Source organism: Triturus cristatus, chromosome 5_1, assembly GCF_964204655.1.
Source record: "Triturus cristatus chromosome 5_1, aTriCri1.1, whole genome shotgun sequence".
Classification (NCBI taxonomy): Eukaryota; Metazoa; Chordata; class Amphibia; order Caudata; family Salamandridae; genus Triturus; species Triturus cristatus.
In genome coordinates this window covers 628,241,983-628,263,973 of record NC_140587.1, presented here as the reverse complement: position 1 = coordinate 628,263,973, position 21,991 = coordinate 628,241,983, and positions in this window count along the sequence as shown.

The following is a 21,991-nucleotide window of genomic DNA, read 5'->3' as shown; positions in this document are numbered from 1 at the left end:
ATTACAAAAAAAACTGCTTTATTGAAAAAGAAGTCACTGACATGGTGGTCTGCTGACCCCAGAAGCCCCCATCCTCAAGCTGCTGTCAACCTTGGGGACATAGTTACTGAGCCAGCCGGGTGAATGGGGTCCCCAGCGCCATTAATGGCTCAGGGAGGGGTTGTTCGGCCCCCTCCCTTAAAGTAATTAGTCAAGGGGGAGGGCTCTCCGGGGCCTTTAATGGCTCGAGGAGGGGCAACACGCCCTCCCCATTTTGTTAAATTCAGCCCCGGGGAGTAGGCTCCCTGGGGTCTTTTGACGCTTGCGGGGGGGGGGCACTAGGTGGCTATATGAAAATTGCCATTAGGTAGTTATAGTTAAGTCAGCTGTTCCATAGGAAAATCTTTTTTGTGTTGCTCATAACTTTTGCCCTGTTTGATGAATCTTTCCAAAAAGGTGCTACTTTTTAACTAGTTTGTGCTTGAAAGTTTTGGGGTGATCCATCAAATGGGGCCAGGAAAAAAGATGGTCCCATAATAGCAAAATCCCCATGCATTTTCCATAGACTTCTTTAAGACGGGCTACCATAAATTCCAAGCACCAAATTTGTCAGGAAGCTAGATCTTGGTTCACAGATTGTGCTGTTTGTGATTGGGTGTAAATCTGTTCAGTAGTTTTTGAGAAATTAAGGGTCACTGTTTCGTTCTGTCTTGATGTGAGATTAAATGACCATTTTAAAGAGTAAGCAAATGGGATAACCAAGGATCCAAATGAATAGGGCAAAATCCTTGGAATTGCTAAACACCTTTGGAGAGTTTGGCAGACAAGGCACTATGGCACAAATAGCTCAGACTACCCTGTCTGTCAGAGTCAGGTAAACCATTATGTTTTCAATAGAAGAGACTCCTCTGGTTCACCTAGTGGAAATCTTGAACTGATGGCCGTTGGCCCAGGTACCTTTATGGCAGGCATTCTGATCTACTTTATTCCTGGTCGGGACCGCCAGGAAACATCTGGTGGTCCTGCATATGGAAGACAAAACTGAGCCCCACATGGTGGAAGAAAACTTCCAGGATGTCAGGGCCATTAGTTTTGTTTTTCAAAAACAAAATTCCACCATGGGTGGCTGTTTTTGAAAATCAAAAAACTTTGCAGAGTGGCCTCATTAAACATGGTATCCACTGAGCAAAGCAACTGTGCCTTCAGATGAACCATCATAGATGTGGCTCTTTTGAAAGCACCAAAATATCTGCCAGGAAGACAAGAGCTCTAAGTATGCTGGACTGTCATGCACCATGGTCGCCTCCACAACCCTGGTGGCTGCCTGACAATTAATAAGTAAGACTGTAAGACCTCACAGATGACAACTATAGACTGGAGGCGCATTGGGATCAACCTGTCACAGAAGTAGTGATGGGAAGAGATTCCAGTGAGGGAATGAGCAGGCTGGAGGCCAGGAGGAATTGTTGGATGATGAACTAATGTTCGACTCTGATGACGTACACCATCATAGGGTATCTGAATGGACTCCATTATCAAGAGTCTCAAAGTACACCAGCAAAAGCTGCAAAAGCCTTTTGGGCAAGAGGCATGAAGCTTACTGAAGATGATATGGCCAAGACTATTGGTCAACTACAAGGTTTTGACTACTCCAGAACATGACCAAGCAATAATCACATACTAAAATATGCAAAAGACCCAAATAAAGGTGGGTCACAGTGGAATGAGTAGCACCAGTGGTGACAAGAAATGAAATAGGTGTTCCATTTACCTTGCCATTCACATAAGGACCAATCTGGTCTACCTCTAAGAATGCGCAAATCGGGCATGGCCAACCGCCGAGCAACATGGCCGCACCTTGAGGCAGCTCCAACTGAGCGCACCCGTTCAGGGATAAATCTGACCAAATATCCGTGTAAGGCGAGGTATAAACGAAAGCTCCCTGCACATGAAACCAGCGTGAGCCTTTTGAGCTGTGCCACGGCGGGCTCCAGCACAAACTGATTGAGAATGAGCATACGACGCATGTAGCCTGTACTAGCAGCCTTGACGGTGGGGGAGGGGCATGTGGGCCTCAGTCTACACCCACAACTATTCCCCTGAGGGGAGCACCTGCACAGCAGATTGAACCCTGGCTTGTCCACCTCACCGGAGTATTGGAGCGGAGGTCCCGCAGGCCCAGGAGAGATCCCAGACATGCTGAGTAAATCGACCAACGAGACACAGGGTACGTGAGTGGTCCCAAGCATGCTGGGCCCTGGTGTGGATGAGGAGTGCAGGATCTGTCAGGGCGAGGGCCAGTCTGCCGCTGAGTGGAGGATGTATAATAGAGCTGCTGGGTCCTGCTTGCACTCCTGGAGCTGGCGGGCTGAGAAGCGGTGGGGGGCCATAGCCCTCCATCTGGATTTGGTGTAGCGAAGGTGTTAGAATTGGGGGTCTCTAGTTGGCACAGGTAGGTACTTGTGACAAATAGGGACCTCGCCTCTAGTAAGGGGGCACATTCCTAAAATAACCCCTGCTCACCCCCTTGGTAGCTTGGAACGAGCAGAGAGGCCTATCTCAGAGGCAGTTTGTAAAGCATTTGTGAACACATACAGTAATCAAGTTACAACACTACAGATGGACACCACACAGGTTTTATATCAATAATAAGTATTCTTTATATAGATTTACCACAAGACCATAAACGACAAAAATCCACAATACTGTTACTTTAGTATTTAGCTTAGTTCTCTTTAGTTCTTAAATGCAACACTTTAAGTCAATGTACCCTTAGATGCGACACGCAGGGCAATGAAATTGTTGCAACGATGTTGATGCGATGAAAGTTTGGTGGAAAGAAATAAAGACGGGATGATCTTCCTGATGCGGCACGCTTCTCCGACGTTGCGAGAGATTTCGGCTCGATGCGTCAGCTGCAGCGGCGACACCCTTGTCCAGTGATGCGACGACAACGGCTTTGGCGGCGACACTCTTCTCTGACGTTACGAGACGCTTCCGCTCGATGCGACAAGTGCAACGGCGACACCCTTGTTCCATGATGCGATGACAGCAACTCCGATGGCGGCACGCTTCTCCGTGGATGCGAGGTGTTTTTCTTGATGTGGTGCAATACGACAGCTACAGCCGCGACATCCAAGATGCGACGGCAGCAGCAGCGACACGCTTCTTCCTCGATGCGAGACACTTTTGTGATGCGGTGCGATGTGACAGCCCCAGCGGCTGCGAAGGCGACACACTTCTTCGGCGTTGTGAGACGCTTCTCTCGATGCGGTGCAATACGACAGCTACAGCGGCGACATCCAAGGTGCGACGGCATCAGCAGCGACGGCGACACGCTTCTTCCTCTTGAGTGGCGCTTCCAGCTCCTTGTGACATGCAGTCCCTTAGAAGGCTCATAACAGCAGTAGGCACTTCCAAAGAACTCTTGGGGAGCTGGTGGTTGAAGTCTGTTGTATCTGAGACTTCAGCAGGAGGCAAGCTCTTCTCTCAAGCCCTTGGAGATCCTTACAAGTTGAAATAAGCACACAAAGTCTCTTCTCCTTCCTTTGGCAATCAGGCAAACCACTGCAGGCCAATCCCCCAAGCAGCACTTCAGCTTAGGGATAGTCTCTCCTCAGTTTCTTTAGTTTCCGCTCCTCAGTAAAGGTTTCTTCTTGTTCCAAAAGTGATCTAAATTCTTGGGATCAGGGTCCCACTACTTATACCCCAAAATCCTTTGTCCTCTGAGGGCAGAGGGGCCTTTGCCTAGTCCAAACCAGTTCTGGTCAGTCCTGGAGCACTTTGTTTACATGACTCCTTCTTTCCTTTCAGAGTGCAGGGCAGAGACATCAGATGCACCACAGGAGGTGGAGCCTGCATTGTGGAGGGAAGGCACAGCCCTATTCAGGTCCCAGGTGCAACTCCTCCCTCCCATCTAGATGCATATCTCTCTATTCACCACTGGGCTACCTCACCCTGTCTCCTGGAATTCCCCAGCCCTGTCACTCAAACTCCAAACAAGCAATACACAACCTAGCAGAGGCAGGCTTGGACAGTTAAGCAAGAAAAAACCTACTTTCTAAAAGTGGTATTTTCAAACACAGAATGTTAAAACCAATTTCACTAAAAGATGTATTTTATCATTCTGAGTTCAGGCATACTAAATTCGAATTTCTACCATGTTCCCTGAGTCAGTTAAGATTATAAAATGTAATAATCTAAACTGCCCATTCTGGCCTATGGAGAACAGGTAGCCTTGCAAAAGTGAAAAACGAAAATGGCTATAATTCACTGTTAGAACATGCCACACACACCAGGGCATGTCCTACCTTATCCTTACAATGCACCCTGCCCTTGGGCCTACCATAGGGGTGTCTGATATGAAGAAAAGGGATGGTTTAGGGACTGGCAAGTGGGTGCACTTGCCCAGCCAGCATGACAGTGCTGGAGTGAGGTTTTCCTTAAAATTCGTATACCTCCTCCATTTTATCGTGTTAAAATTAAAACGAATAACTGATTAATATTGATAGTATTAATGGTTTTCTGTGTTTGAATAATCAACATTCCTAATTAGAAAATACACGTGGGAATCGCATTTGCATGACCTGATTGATACGTAAACTAATTTTCGTACGCATACTAATGCGAGATATTTAGAATTAGCATGTTATATGTTGCTTTTGTGATGTGACTTGTGAATTGTGCTTTAAAACGTGAGTATAAACCGCAATGCGTGTTGCTTTTGCTAGATAAATACACACACATAAAGGGTTTAGTGAGGGAAAAACATTTTAATAGTCATTTCCATGTATTAATTATGTTTTGTGTTTCTTTGCTTAAGTTGACCTTTCTGGAGTGGCCACAAAATGGCTGCCATCCCTATTTGACGGACAGACGATATACAGAAGTCACTGGGTGAAGTGCGCCTGCGCTAAAAGATGAGCAAAAATAACCTCGTCCTGACCCCAGGCAGACTGTACCCGTGAAGGTCGCACCGGGATGGGTGCCAATCTTCAGACAATGGACTTCCTTAAACTAAGAACTGTTATAATTGATGACACCATGGACACAAACCCATATGAGAACCAAAATGCCCTGAATGAACAAGAAACTGTTGCAAATTATTAATAAAATGTGAATTACATCTAAAGAAACATCGAGCGCATGGGAATCAGGAAGAATGGATCCTGGTTCCACCAATCAAATTTGTTCAAAACATGTATTGTAACATTTTGTTGTTGATTTTAGAAGTAGACTAGAGAGGGTCAATAAGCTTGTTTTCCTGACGTTATGCTGACGGAGAGGACTGTGACACTGCTGGACAGCTGCTTGCCAGAGACTCTGATGGACTGATCAGATGCCCAATTAATTTACGAACTGATTAATCGATTCATGGGCATAGAGACGAAAGATCTGAATTTGACATAGAGGACGTCATTTAGCCAGATTAGGTAAATATGCGAATCAAAATATTGAATGCTTTATGATTTTCTTATGATTTATTTTAGATAAAAATTTCAATTCATTATAAGAACTGTGTCGGGTTATTATTTAGAAGTGTATTGATGTATATTGTTTAGAAGAATTCAGTGTCGCTCTTCCCAGCAACTCAGCTGATCCATGGCCTATCCATGGGAGGAACTGCTAGGTTAAAAGCTTTAGACCCTGGTGAGGTAGGGAGGAATAGGTGAACTTATTACTCATCAGGGATTTGTGCATTTTCCTCCCATTTCCAGCACATGGAATAAAAGGATCCACTCTCGGGCACCACAGATCAAAAAGAAGAATGAATGAATGGTGTTATGGGCCCCACCAGTGAATGAATGAATGAAATGTGGTCTGTGACATAGAGAGGGATTTGGTATTCAGCGCTGGAGCAGTTTTCTGGTAGCAGAATGATGGTTAGCTATTGTTTTGGGTTTAGTCACTATTGCTTGTAAATAGCTTATTGATTATTGATTGGTATTGGTTTATGTACTAACACTCTATGTTGAGTTGCGTCGAGTTATATGTTGTTTGCACGGCTTCTGGGATGTAGGAAGTCGGAAGTTTGTAACAGTTCCATAGTAGAGCAGAGATAAGCGCTGCTCTCGGGAAAGACGGAATTGTTGTTGCCCTGTAGGTACACAGGGGAAATGTGTGACAAGTGAAGTTGCACGGCGCATTGTTTGGGTTTGATTCGGCAGCATCGTCGTGTGTTGCTATTAGAAATATTCTCGGTGTGAGAGAAGTGTGTATGATAGCGAAGGTTACCTGTGAAATTTTGGTCTTTAAATACCAGGAAACCAATTGGCATACCGATAACGCTTACTACTGAAAAGGTAGCAGGTATATTCTGAGCTTGCTAGAAGGACAAATTAGAGGGAAGCACTGCTTTGTTAACGAATGGTATATTCTGTAGTAGGGCAGAGGTAAGCGCTGCTCTCGAGAAAGACAGAAGTATGTGTGAATGATCTACATTTTCCCTGTAGGACAGTGTGTGTATGAAAAAGGTATTCTAATTAATGGCAAGACTCCAGTGTTATTTAATTCTAGAGAAGCGGTTATTTGATGCTTGCTAGAAGGGTGAAGTAGAGGGATGTGCTACTTTATCAACGGAAGTAATGATTCCGTAGTAGGGCAGAGGTAAGCGCTGCTTTTGGGAAAGACGGAATTCTCGTGAGAAAGGTCTTTTGCTGTTCTTTGGTTAGCGAATCAGACAATGGAGATGTTTTTGTGTTGTTACTAACAGAATTGTAGAAATTGATACAAAAACTTACTGCGCGGATTTTGTAAAGGAGATGTAGACGAGAGCAGAGCAGAGCTGCCGCAGCGGCTGCTGACATCAGAACGACCACGCTGGGATTAGACAGTAGGTTGGAGGCGTAAAACACTCCGGATTGGTGCGTTAGTGTAAAGCCGTGCTAAAAGTGGAGGAATACAGAGTGACGTAAACGCTCCCTGATTGGTGCGTTAGTTTGAGTCGCGCTGAGATTGGAGGATTGTGATAGTGACGTAGACGCTCCTGATTGGTGCGTTAGTAAGAGTCGCGCTGTGAGTGGACAGAATAGCGGTACCATTGTAAGAAGACTAAACGGTACACGGAAATCGAGAAAATGTATTACCAACCACCAGAAAAGAAGAAATCGTGGTTTGGGAAAATTAAGAATTGGTTCAAGAAAGATAAACCAGTTGAGACTAGGGAAGGACAGTTACTTCCTCCACCGAAAACACCCGCATCTATAATGATTGCGAAATATGGGTATCATACTTGTATTTGGTTAGATAATTGGGTAAAATACACCCATGACGACCGGATGAAAAGGTGGCAGAATGCATGTATGACTGAGGGTATGTTTCCTGTGAGAATGGTAGGAGAGAATGAAGGGAGAAAATGCACCGAGAAAAGGCGTAATGTGGATTTGAGTGGGTATGAAGTGAATGAATCGGAAGATGATGTTCTTGATGATGTGTTTTATAAAAACCCACCACCGTATCGACCAGAACCAGAAGCATTGTCACCAAGTGCCCCAATGAGAGAAACATTAAAAATAATTGAAACAGAGTCTATGTCACCAGAATTAGCGAAAAGTAACTCCGCAAGAGAGATATAAAAACAGACAGAAAGTAGGGTAAATGGTGAAAATTCAGTAGAACTGGCCAAAACTACCCTAGAATTAACCGAGAAAATAAGAGAATTGACCAAAAATCTAGAAGCTGTAACAGTTCCAGTAACGATAGGTCCAGTAATGCCCATATTTGAGAAACAAAAAGATACTGAACATTGTTTGACAGTGCCGTACAGAAGCCAAAATCTAATTGAAAATACTGAACGGAGTCAAATAGAGAATCCGTGGGGACCGACAATAAATATGTTTGAACAGAGTGTTTCAAATAATCTATTTGTAAATCAAATTTATGCTGAAAAGAGTAGAATGACAGGGGAAACATTATTAGAACCACAAAAGGCTCCAGAACAAAATAATGTAGATAACCCAGTAGGGCCCTCTGTAGAAGAATTAAGCGAATGGCTCAGAGAACTACAGAAAAAGGATCAAGAATCCCAGTCAATAGATGTGGCCAAATTACGAATGGTATTAGAAGAATTAATATTAGGAACTATCCCTACTGAAAAATTGAAAAACTATCAGGATGAGGAATTGTTGTTTCTCTGCAAGAGTACAACGTGGAGAGCGAAAAACTTGCATGAAAGATTAGAGGAAATTGCAAACGAAATGGGAATAGATTTTGACAAAGTAAAAGCACTACAAAAATCTTATCGAGTTGATTTCACTGAAAAGGATATAGAAAACATGAATACTACAGGAAGGATATGTCAGATTAAGGACATAATCGGTCTGTTGAGAAAATAGGGAGATGTGGACAGATGGAGAAGTAAGTGGTGTAAAAGACGCGATAATACTACAGAAAAGACAGCTTCAGCATTTCCCGTTAGAGAGAAAGAAAAGGTAACGACAGATTACCCCATGAGAGAGATTCCAGGAGGAGGGTATGTACATGTTCCATGGACAAGACAGGACATTTTGTCTTTCACAAATGATTTCCCTCGACTACGCGAAAAGCCTGTCGAGTGGTACCGGCAGGTAGACAGATTTGTAAAATTGTCAAAGGTATTATGGATAGATTTTAATAGTCTATTTGATATAATAGTACCAGCAGATTTGTGGACAGAATGCAAGCTGATGATAAATTGGCCCACTCAGGAGTATCCTAGGGACCCTAAGACAGGAGCTCCCGGCCCAGAAGTAATGAAGAAATATGAGCAGGTTATGGCATTTCTGAAAAATAAAGTACCTCCTAAAGAGACCGATTGGGTAAAAACTGACAGAACCCATCAGGAAAGCAAGGAGTCAGTACATGCATATTATGAGAGGCTAATTCAGGCTTTTAAACAGTTCAGTGGAGGTGAGAACCTGAGTGATAAAGATTTGAGTCATTTCGTATACAGATTTGTATATGGTTTACGCCCAGAAATTGGTGATATGATAAAGCAGCATACAGTTGAATGGCAAAATAAGAAAATAGATGAAGTTTTTGACACATGCAAAATATTTTAGCGATGAGATTGAGGCAAACCAGCGAAATCTAAAAGAAAAGGCAATGTGGGCACAAGTAAAGGTAGCAGAAAGGCAGGAAGCACAATTGGTCGAACAAGCATATGACACAGGAACTAAACCGAGATTTGGCTCAGGAAAAGGGAAAGGTAATATAGAAGAAGTTAAAAGAAATTCCCATGTCACAATTGCGGTGAGTTAGGGCATTGGAAATCCGAGTGTAAGAACCCTCCAAATACTAATATTGAAAATCAATCGTTGAATCCACAGGTGCGGAAAGAGGTGGGTGGTCAACTGCAGCACAGCAGCAGGTGGTTACCTCTCAGAATCAGGTGCCAAAACCACATTTTCCACAGAACAGAAACTCACAGAAGTATAGTAATGAATCGGGATTCTACAATGAAGAGCAGGTAAATAAACCATCACGCGCTCGCACTGTTTCGCAGTATTAGCTGCAACACGATGAGAGTGATTCAGAAATGGGTTATTGACGGTGCCGAAGGGAGGAAGAAGAGTGCGAACTTGGCGCAACTCTAGAAGTAGACCAGACAGGACCATTTGTAGATGGGAAGATTAATGATGATAACATTACTTTCCTAGTGGACACTGGCGCTACTCGATCTACTGTTAGATCAGCTGATGTTAAGAATCTTCCTCTTTCGGATGAAACGATCCAAGTAGTTGGTGTATCTAACCAACAGTTAAAAACATACCTTCCAGAACCCGTAAAGGTTAGTATAGGGAAATTTTCTGAAATGCACCGATTTGTGGTGTGTGACACCAGTCCTGTGAACTTGCTAGGTAGGGACCTGTTGTGCAAAATGAATTTCACTATATTTTGTACTCCAGATGGAATAGCTTTTGAAACACCAGATGAGGGTGTATTGTATAAAATGACCATAGCTAACAGAGAATGTGAGAATATTGGAACATATGCAGTATTTAATCCAGATGAACTGCCTAAAGAATTGAAAGTGTCTGTAAAAGCAGAGGTTTGGGATTTCACTGGAGAAGATGTAGGGCTAATGAGAAACGTAGACCCAGTAAAAATTACTGTAAAAGAAGGAGTAAGTTATCCGAACATTCCTCAGTATAGATTGACACCTGAAATAATTGAAGGAGTAACTCCAATAATTGAGAAAATGATCAAGCAAGGAATTCTGAGAGAAATAATGAGCAGTCCATGTAACTCACCCATAATGGGCCTGAAAAAGCCAAATGGGAAGTTCAGAACAGTGCAAGACCTGAGAAAGGTAAACAAAATCGTTGTACCATGCTGTCCCATTGTACCAAATCCATCAGTGATTTTGTATCAGATTCCCCATGATGCAGAATAGTATACAGTGATTGATTTGTGCCATGCGTTCTTTTCCATCCCATTGCATCACGACAGTCAGCAAATTTTTGCATTTCGGTTTGGAGACTGTATTTTGGCATGGTGCCGAATCCCACAGGGGTATACAAAAAGCCCCTCAATATTTAATCAATTGTTGAAAAAGTCATTGGAAAGTCTGCAAATGCCTGAGAGTTCAGTATTAGTACAGTACATCGACGACCTCCTTGTGGCGTCGAAAACTCGTGAAGCTTGTGAAGTAGACACTATAGCCTTACTAAATCACCTGGCAGATGGAGGACTAAAAGTGTCCCCAGCCTAACTGCAGTACTGTAAGAAAGAAGTACAGTATTTGGGACATAACATTGAAAAAGGATTGAGGAAAATAACAATAGACAGAATCAGAATCATAAAAGGAATGAGAGCCCCCATGACTCAAAGAGAAGTGAGAATGTTTCTGGGAATGGTAGGGTACTGCCACCAGAAGATCAGCAACTTTTCGCTGATTGCAAAACCTCTGGTACGGCTAACAAGGAGTGATGTGAAAGATCCCCTTGAATTGAACAAGGAAGAATTAGCAGCGTTCAAACGATTGAAAGATGATTATGTGAAGCCCCAGCATTGGGTATGCCTGATTATGAAAAAGAATTTGAGTTATATTGCACTGAAAGAAATGGATGTGCACTTTCTGTGTTAATCCAGAAGCATGGAAGTTTGAGGAGACCAATTGCATATTATTCATCAATGCTTGATCCAGTAGCTGTAGGCTTACCTGGTTGTCTGAAAGCAGTAGCTGCAACATGTCGAAGTTTGGAGCAGAGTGAAGGAATCGTGATGGGATATCCTTTGAAAGTGTTTGTACCTCATGATGTGGCGATTCTTTTAACAAGGAGTCGTACTCAGTATATGACACATAGTCGGCTGACTAAGTATGAGAAAGTCATATTAGGTGCAACGAATGTGAGCCTTGCGAGATGCTGAGAATGTGGAAGTGAGAGATGAAGCAGAGCATGATTGTTTGGAAGTGCTTGAGTATTGTACGAAACAGCGACCAGACATAAAAGATGTACCTTTGGCAGAAAGTGATTATGTAATGTTTGTTGATGGGTCATGTCTGAGAACAGAGGAAGAGGTGTTAGAGTGCCGCATATGCAGTGTGCCCGGTTGCAGCAGTGAAGGAAGCATCCTATCTAAAAGGAGTAAAATCTGCTCAAGTAGCAGAATTAATGGCTCTGACTCGAGCATGCAAAATTGGGAAAGGTGTGAGAGTGACTGTGATAACTGACAGCCAGTATGGCTTTGGAGTTGTCCACGATTTTGGCCAATTGTGGCTACAAAGAGGTTTCCTAACCTCAAGTGGAACTCCTATAAAGAATTCTGAAGTGGTTGGAAAGTTGATTGAGGCGATACAGCTGCCTAAACAATTGGCTGTGGTGAATTGTGCTGCCCATAACCAAGGTGAGGATTACGTTACTGTCGGCAACAGCTATGCTAATGACATGGCACAGTACTGTGCCAGAAATCAGTATTCAGTCAATCGGGCTAAGGAGAAAGAAATTACTTCCTATTCCTTAATGTTTACTAACGTTGTAGGGACATGGGAAGAAGTGAGACAATTGCAGGAGGAAGCAGGAGATGAGGAAACAAGGCAGTGGGTAAAAGCAGGATGTGCACCAAGGGAAAAGGATCAGGTGTGGGTCTATCGAGATGGAAGACCAGTCATGCCTGATAGCATGTTGTCTACCATGGCACGGATGTATCATGACACAACAACAAAGAGAGGGTGAGGGAAAATCACTCTTGTTCCCCCTGGTAAATTTTATAAACAACGAAAGAGTGAATAAGGAAAAAAGGAAAAAAGGAGCAACAGCGTGGGCAAAAACCAAAATGATTTGTTAAAAGAACCCTCACTCACCAACCTAGTTGGTGACATGCTTCATCATCGGGTTCCCACCAAGGAGGCCGAGTGCCTCCCTGGTATGCTGAGACGCCTGAGTTACAGCGGAGCTGGTTTTTGATGGGAAGGTGGGTGTGAATTTAAAAGGTTATTGGTTTTAATCAACAACTGATTTAATCAAGGCAAACCAAAAACCATTAAAAACAGGTGAAACAGACTAGAACTGGTTGGTTAGGATAACCAAAGCTCGTCCGATTTAAATTAGTGAGAAAAAATGGTCGACATGTTTCTGCTTGTCATGCCCAGTTGGCTAAGCATTCTTCAGGACCAGGTGGAAGACCACAGCGGTATGCGCACGCTAAGGCGCACCCTAACCAGTGGAAATCAAAGGGTAAAACTTACGGTTCTACCGAAAAGCCTTCTTACTATTCCAGGGCTAATAAATTCTGTAAGGAAAGGAAAAAACAGACAAAACACACATAAAAAACATGTACATGTGACTTGTTGATTACTTGCTGTCCTTTACGTAATTGAGTGAACAAACAATTTGGTAATCCCGTGCTGTGGAGCGGGTGTGGGTGTAAATAGCAATTTTAGCCACTAACGCCCAGAGGCGAGCGTTACTCGTCTTAGCAGTGAGCATATAAAAACACCGAAGGTGTTTGTAATGAGCTCGGTACACTTGTTGTGCCTGCATCAAATTATAATGTTCTGTGTCTTCAGCAGACACTATGCCTAAGTAGTGGCTATTAGCCGCTGTGTTAAAAAATGCGAGCTGACTCGTGAACGTGTCGTGCATGCTGATTAGTGCGCCCATGGTAGTTGCCAGGCGCCGTTGCTCCAGTGCATGCCTAACGGAAGTGATTAAAAATACAGTAGCATGGAAAAACAATCGTCCGCTTACTCGTATACACTGTATGACTAACATCATGGGTCCGAGAGGGGGGTAGTGAGCTATAGTATCTGTAAAAGTGACAAGAAAAGGTTTATATGTCTTGCTCGGCTGAGAGATACTATCTTAAAGGCTGAGGGAACCTAAAACTATGAGAGGGGACCCCCAACTTACTTCCATGCTCGCACACTCCCGCAATAGACCTGGATCAGTCCTGCTCGGCCCGGATGTTAATGGGTACTGGGTAAACACGGAAGTAAGTACTCTGTGATACCGATCACGTGATACCCAATGCGTGCGTGTGATGTCAGAGGTGGGGGCGTGCACTACCTGCAAACTATTGAGCGGACGAACTTTATTAGGGTCGTGGGATCAACAACAAATACACAATTTGCAGAAAAGTACGTAAGCTGTCTAGCAAGCAGTTGTACGTCTGATTACTACGAACACATTAGATTTAGTTATTGTGAGTGTGACTAGCCAATGGGTGTTATAGTTTTGGAAAGATAAATAACTTAAACCCGATGTATTAGTCTGCATTGTCACGGGTTAGGAGGAAAAAAAGGAAAATATCCTTAATTAACCCTTGCTGTCCCTCCAGAGATCACAGCCTTTGAACAGGCGGGCATCAATGATGTTGAAGCATTTAATGAACCTAACCTTTTTAAGAACATGAAGGCTAGCGAGTTCCAAGCTCTGCATTCATTACAATCCAACACCAACATTGTGATTAAATCAGCTGACAAGGGGAGCGGAGTAGTAATTCAAGACACCGCTGCTTATGACACTGAATGTAGATGCCTCCTGGGCGATCTCACCAGTTATACGCCCCTGTTGGTGGATCCTACCCCAGAACTCTGTACCATTATTCATGATCTTGTGAATGATGCTGAACTTCAGGGTCTTATTACTAAACAGGAGGCTTCTTTTCTAACAACCAGCAAAGACATCATCCCTTATTTTTATACGTTACCGAAAACGCATAAGAACAGGATACCCCCTCCTGGGCGCCCAATAGTGTCTGGGATTGGTTCATTGCTGGAACCTCTTTCACGCTACTGCGACTTTTTCTTAAAACCTCTTATCCCGTCAACAAGCACCTATTTGAAGGACACCAAAAGTCTACTTGCACTTCTACAGGAGATCATCATCCCTGATGAAGCTTCTTTTCTGGTTACCATGGATATAGAAAGCCTTTACACATGCATCCCACAGGATGATACTATCAGTGTCATCAGAAGCACTCTAGAGTCCAGTACTTGGAATTACAAAACTCTGCGCGAATTCGTGGTTACTTGTGCTGCTCTTGCAATGAAACGCAATTTCTTTGAATACAAGGGTGACCTGTTCCTACAATCAACAGGTACATCTATGGGCAGCTCATTCGCGCCGTCTGTGGCAGGGTTATATGTGTTTGATTTCGAGTGCAAACACATCTTATCTCCACATAACCCTTTTTCATCGAATATATTTTTCTGGAAAAGATATATTGATGATGTGTTGATCATCTGGAAAGGATCTGAAGAATGTCTTTTGGAATTTTACAATTGGGTAAACACCTGTGATCCTCACCTTAAGTTCACGCACACTCATGATAAGGATGAGATGATCTTTCTGGATGTGGTCATTACCAGAGTAGGCAACGCCCTACAGACCAGAACCCATTATAAACCTACGGCTAAGAACAACCTGCTGCACTTTTCAAGTTACCATCCTCGCCCATTGCGAGAGAATCTTCCCTTTGGTCAGTATCTACGTCTCCGAAGCAATTGCAGTGAAGTTTCTACTTTCAAGAAACAAGCACAGGAACTAACTATGAAGCTGAAAGACCGTGGCTACCCTGATATGATCCTTGCGAAAAGTAACAAAAGAACCCGCAACCAAAACAGGGATGCCCTGTTGGAAGTTAATATGAGAGATGACCTGGACACCATACCTCTCACGTGCGTTACCACCTACAACGCAGCGTCTAATGCAGTAAGCAAATCCATCAGGAAGCATTGGAATATTCTGAAGAGCAACAATCATGAATGGGAAAAACCCTTGTTTTCATACAAAAGGGCAAGAAGCATCAAGGACACCCTGGTACATACTCGCCCCAAAGTACAGGATAAGAATCTGGATCAGTCCATTGTCAGCGCGTGGGGTCTTCCCCCAGTTGTTGGCCACTATCCTTGTGGTTCATGCAGCGTCTGTCATCTGACTTCTCCATCTAAGCACTTAGCACTTGAACAAGGTAAACAATGGACACAGAAAATGCATACTAACTGCAATTCCACAGATTTGGTCTACTTAATAACATGCCCATGCGGACTAAGATATGTTGGCATGACAAGTAGGAAAATCAAACAGCGCATTTGCGAGCATCGCAGTACTATCCGTTGTCGTAAAGTGAGCACCAAACTCACTGAACATTTTCTACTTTTGAATCACATGACAAATGACTTGAGATGGACAGTCATTGAAAGATTGAACCCAGGACCAAACATCCAACAGTTACTCTTTGAGAAAGAACAATGCTGGATTTATCGCTTATCTACACACCAAGTAGGATTGAATGATAACATTCCATGGAGCTCAGTACTGAAACGATGAATTGCTGACTAAGCTGACCCATTTTGAGCACTGCCACTCTTAGCCTCTGTTTAGCTCAGCTTGACTGAATCATGAACATCGTCATAACACTTTGGTCTGCACCATTGTGAGTGTTTCTCCATAGATTCAGTGGCCTTTTCAGTTCCCCAGTACAAGGGTTAATTAAGGATATTTTCATTTTTTTCCTCTTAACCCGTGACAATGCAGACTAATACATCGGGTTTAAGTTATTTATCTTTCCAAAACTACAACACCCATTGGCTAGTCACACTCACAATAACTAAATCTAATGTGTTCGTAGTAATCAGAAGTACCACTGCTTGCTAGACAGCTTACGTACTTTTCTGCAAATTGTGTGTTTGTTGTTGATCCCACGATCCTTATAAAGTTCGACCGCTCAATAGTTTGCAGGTAGTCCACGCCCCCACCTCTGACATCACACGCACGCATTGGGTATCACGTGATCGGTATCACAGAGTACTTACTTCCGTGTTTACCCAGTACCCATTAACATTCGGGCCGAGCAGGACTGATCCAGGTCTATTGCGGGAGTGTGCGAGCATGGAAGTAAGTTGGGGGTCCCCTCTCATAGTTTTAGGTTCCCTCAGCCTTTAAGATAGTATCTCTCAGCCGAGCAAGACATATTAACCTTTTCTTGTCACTTTTACAGATACTATAGCTCACTACCCCCCTCTCGGACCCATGATGTTAGTCGTACAGTGTATACGAGTAAGCGGACCATTGTTTTTCCATGCTACTGTATTTTTAATCACTTCCGTTAGGCATGCACTGGAGCATTGGTGCCTGGCAACTACCATGGGCGCCCTAATCAGCATGCTCGACACGTTCACGAGTCAGCTCTCATTTTTTAACACAGCGGTTAATACTACTTAGGCATAGTGTCTGCTGAAGACACCGAACATTATAATTTGATGCAGGCACAACAAGTGTACCGAGCTCATTACAAACACCTTCGGTGTTTTTATATGCTCACTGCTAAGACGAGTAACGTTTGCCTCTGGGCGTTAGTGGCTAAAATTGCTATTTACACCCACTCCCGCTCCACAGCATGGGATTACCAAATTGTTTGTTCACTCGATTTCGTAAAGGACAGCAAGTAACCAACAAGTCACATGTACATGTTTTTATGTGTGTTTTGTCTGTGTTTTCCTTTCCTTACAGAATTTATTAGCCCTGGAATAGTAAGAAGGCTTTTCGGTAGAACCGTAAGTTTACCCCCTTGATTTCCACTGGTTAGCGTGCGCCTTAGCGTGCGCATACCGCCGTGGTCTTCCACCTGGTCCTGAAGAATGCTTAGCCAACTGGGCATGACAAGCAGAAACATGTCGACCATTTTTTCTCACTAATTTAAATCGGACGAGCTTTGGTTATCCTAACCAACCAGTTCTAGTCCGTTTCACCTGTTTTTAATGGTTTTTGGTTTGCCTTGATTAAATCAGTTGTTGGTTAAAACCATTAACCTTTTGAATTCACACCCACCTTCCCATCAAAAACCAGCTCCGCTGTAACTCAGGCGTCGCAGCACACCAGGGAGGCACTCGGCCTCCTTGGTGGGAACCCAATGATGAAGCATGTCACCAACTAGGCTGGTGAGTGAGGGTTCTTTTAACAAATCCTTTTGGTTTTTGCCCACGCTGTTGTTCCTTTTTTCCTTTTTTCCTTATTCACTCTTACGGATGTATCATGGCCAGGGACACATAGGGAGAGATGCTATGATCAGGTCGTTTAAACAGACCTGGTACATCCCAAAATTCAGAATTATATCAGAGAGTGTATGTCAGAGATGTCTAATTTGTCAGCAATACAATCCTGGAAGAAAGATAGTGGTGAGCCTAGGAATTATAGGCTGAGAAGGAGGGCCTTTTACCCGAATGCAGATAGATTTCATTGAGATGCCAACATGTAACAGATTGAGGTATGTTCTGGTCATGGTCTGCCTATTCTCCAGGTGGGTAGAAGCATACCCGACAAGGAGAAATGATGGATTGACAGTAGCAAAGCTGCTTTTGAGAGAATTCATCCCCAGGTTCGGGTTCCCAGTGACCCTTGAATCAGACAGAGGAGGGCATTTCTATAATGAGATTGTAAAATTGGTCAGTGAAGCATTGAATGTACAACAGAAACTGCATTGTGCCTACCGACCAGAAGCATCTGGTATGGTTGAGCAAATGAATGGTACAATCAAAAACAGAATTGGAAAAATGTGTTTAGCCACAGGAATGAAATGGCCTGATGTCTTGCCTCTAGTTTTGATGACCATACGTGCAACCCCAGATAGAACTACAGGGTTAAGTCCTCATGAAATAATCATGGGACGTGCAATGAGGCATGTTTACATACAAGTCAACAAACTGATGACGATTTCTGATGACATGGTGTTGGAGTACTGTAAAGGCCTGGCTGACGCAGTTCATTCTGTGTTTCATCAGGTTGGAGCGGATGCCACCACCCTTGAAAAGAAGCCAGCCCATGATCTGAGCCCAGGAGATTGGGTGAGGATAAAGGTCCACAGAAGAAGAAACTGTTTGGGTCCCAGGTGGGGAAAACCAAGACAAGTCATTCTGACCACGACAACAGCTGTGAAGTGTGCTGGACTGAAAAACTGGATCTTTGCCAGCCATACCCTGAGAATACCAAATCCAGTGGGGATTGCAAATAGAAAGAGTACTATGACGAATCAGAGTCAAGTACTGAATCAGACAACGAAGAACCAAAAACACGAGAAAATCCTGAAAGGGGGGAAAATGAACCAAAACAGATTCTAGTTCCCAGAAGTGTCTCTCTGAGAAGAAGACTGCAGATTTCTGACAGCTCAGATTCAAGCAAAGAAAGAAAGGTCCTAGGGAAAAACCTAAAAAGAAGGAAGGAAAAGACAAAGAAGAAGCAGTAAAAGAATGTCAAAGAAAACAAATCCCAGATGAAAAACTGAGAGAAATTCCACCTGAAATAATAGATTTGAATGAAGAAGGGACAGATACAGAGAGAGAGGGACAGATTGCGGAAGACCCCCGAGGAGGTGTAGGGAACTGTAACATCCAGATAGGTGAAGGGACAAGTAGTCAGCAGGAAGATTGCGTGTCGGAGACCCGAGTAGGGAAAGAAGTAGGGAAACCAGAACAAGTGGTGAATAAAGAGACTGGTGAAAAGGAAAAGCAAGTTGGGACAGAGTCAGAAGAGAGTGAGAACGAAATACCTGAAGGTCGAGTTCTGAGAAAGAGAGCTTGGAGAGAAGAAAAGAATGAAAAGAATGTCAAAGAAAGTAAATTGAAAAGAACTGTAAAACGAGAAGTTTGGCCGAACAAAATAAAGAGACTAAGATATCGATTGTCTCGAGTGAAATCACCAAGAGCTGAACAGGTGAATGAAGTCACGAGTCAGGAAGAATTAAAGGAGGAAGAAACAGTTGTAACCAAAGGGTCCGGAAGAACAAGAAAACCTAACCAGAAGTATAAGTCGCCAGAATGGACGTATGTGGCCCTGCTGAAGAACCCCAAGAGACAGACAGTCAAGGAAATCCAGAGGAGGCTTTACTGAAAGTGGTTAAGAAGAATCAGAAATCCTGAGAGTTCTCTTGTCCGACATTGGAGAAGAAGAAGCGGAGATTCAGGAAATTCTGTATCCTGATTGGGAGAAGGAGGCAAAGGACGATGAGATGCCAAACTGAATAAACAAAGAAGCTGTTGATGTGGAAAACAATAATAAAAGAGAAGAAGTAGAAAACTAGTGGAACCAAGTAGAAGCTTAGAAGCTTTGAGTTAGAAACTGTTCATAAAGTAGAAGAGGCTAAGTCAAAAGACACGGTCTACTTAGTAAAGATGGCTAACATAGATGGTAGTAAAAGTAGATGTACATTCATGAAACGATGGTGTAAAAAATGTTGCTGTTGTACAGGATTATTAATGCTTTTATGGAGCATCCTAGCTCTTGTAATATCATTTAAAGTCACAATAGATACAATAGAAGGACATGGTCAAAACAAAACTAACATAGGTAAAATTTCAAAGGTAGTACCGACTGTAGAAACAAACATTCACTTGCATAAAGATAGGTCTATTAACGATTTCTCCAATAATGTATTTTCAAAATTATTGTATGAATATGTAAAGAGTATGGACGTAAGGGACTGCTACGTCTGCATGCAGTTACCTGCTTCTGTGGCAGAGGGAGTGACTTATCATCACCTTCCAGCTACTTATGGAATAACATATTGTGTAATAGCTAGTTTATTTTATCAGATAGGGAAATTAGAGTATTATTTTTCAGATGTAGATAACATTTTTGCATTAGTGCCTGCTAATAATAAGCTAAATAAGGTAAAACCTGCTAAAGTTTTAGGTGAATTTTTCCTAGAGACTAGTGAACTAACATTAGAAGCTGTGTTTAAATATAATTTGACATGCAGTTTACAGAAAGAAGAAAAGACATTTTTGAATATGGTTGAGGAAAGAAGGCATAAGATGCACAAAAAGGCATCAGAAGGAAAGGTTGAGAAAACGGCTTGGGACATAGAAATGGAGAAACATCTGACAAAAGGAAAGTCAACACCAACAATAGCTTTAGATAGGCCTCAGAAAGGAAAATTTTGTATCAGAAGGAATCAAACTGCATATGACAATCTTTTTGTAGGTAATAGTGAGTGCCATGATACATATCGAATCATAGGTGGATGGGGATTCAAAGGTGGAAGAGATCCAGTATTTCCTGGAATATATTTTATCTGTGGGAACAGGGCATATTATCGTTTGCTAGACCATTGGTATGGCACATGTTATGTAGGCCTGGTATTTCCAAAAATCTTTCACATGGACAGAGAAGAGGGTGTAAATAGTTTAAATAGTCATTTAGTGTGTAGAAAGAGAGGATCTTGGGCAGAAATTGTAGGTGACATCTTTTGTGCATTGATACCAGCAGTGGGAATAACTCTGAATGCAAATAAAATTAGAAGATTATCTACAGTAGTGGATCGCTTGTCAACAAGCACTGCTAATGGATTCTTATTGGTTAATACTGAAATGGTTGCCATGCGTGCTATGGTAATGCAAAATCGAATTGCCCTTGACATTTTATTGGCAAAAGAGGGTGGAGTCTGTGGAATGCTGTAAGTTCAACATTGTTGCACTTACATTCCAGACGAGAGTAAAGATCTAAAGGTTTACATTAAAAATATTACTGAATTGCATGATGAACTTGTACCACTGGAGGTTGAAGATGTAGATAAGATTAGGGTGTATGTGTTGTAGAAATAAGAAAACAAATAATAAAATAAAAAGAGATAAACTTAAGAGAAAAGGAAAAGATCCAGAAAAGGATTTAGAAGAGATAGCCTTAGATGAGTGGAAAGAAAGTATGTATAAAAAAGCAAAAAGAGATGAATATGGAGAAACTGGATTATGAGCTATGAGTAAGAAGTCATTTCAAATTTCCGTAAAAGGGTACTAAATTTGGGTGTTTTGTGGTGATAAAATCACCAAAGGGGGGATTGCTGGAGTGAGGTTTTCCTTAAAATTCGTATACCTCCTCCATTTTATCGTGTTAAAATGAAAACGAATAACTGATTAATATTGATAGTATTAATGATTTGCTGTGTTTGAATAATCAACATTACTAATTAGAAAATACACGTGGGAATCGCATTTGCATGGCCTGATTGATACGTAAACTAATTTTCGTATGCATACTAATGTGAGATATTTAGAATTAGCATGTTATATGTTGCTTTTGTGATGTGACTTGTGAATTGTGCTTTAAAACGTGAGTATAAACCGTAATGCGTGTTGCTTTTGCTAGATAAATACTCACACATAAAGGGTTTAGTGAGGGAAAACATTTTAATAGTCATTTCCATGTATTAATTATGTTTTGTGTTTCTTTGCTTAAGTTGACCTTTCTGGAGTGGCCACAAAATGGCTGCCATCCCTATTTGACGGACAGACGATATACAGAAGTCACTGGGTGAAGTGCGCCTGCACTAAAAGATGAGCAACAATAACCTCGTCCTGACCCCAGGCAGACTGTACCCGTGAAGGTCGCACCGGGATGGGTGCCAATCTTCAGACAATGGACTTCCTTAAACTAAGAACTGTTATAATTGATGACACCATGGACACAAACCCGTATGAGAACCAAAATGCCCTGAATGAACAAGTAACTGTTGCAAATTATTAATAAAATGAGAATTACATCTAAAGAAACATCGAGCGCATGGGAATCAGGAAGAATGATCCTGGTTCCACCAATCA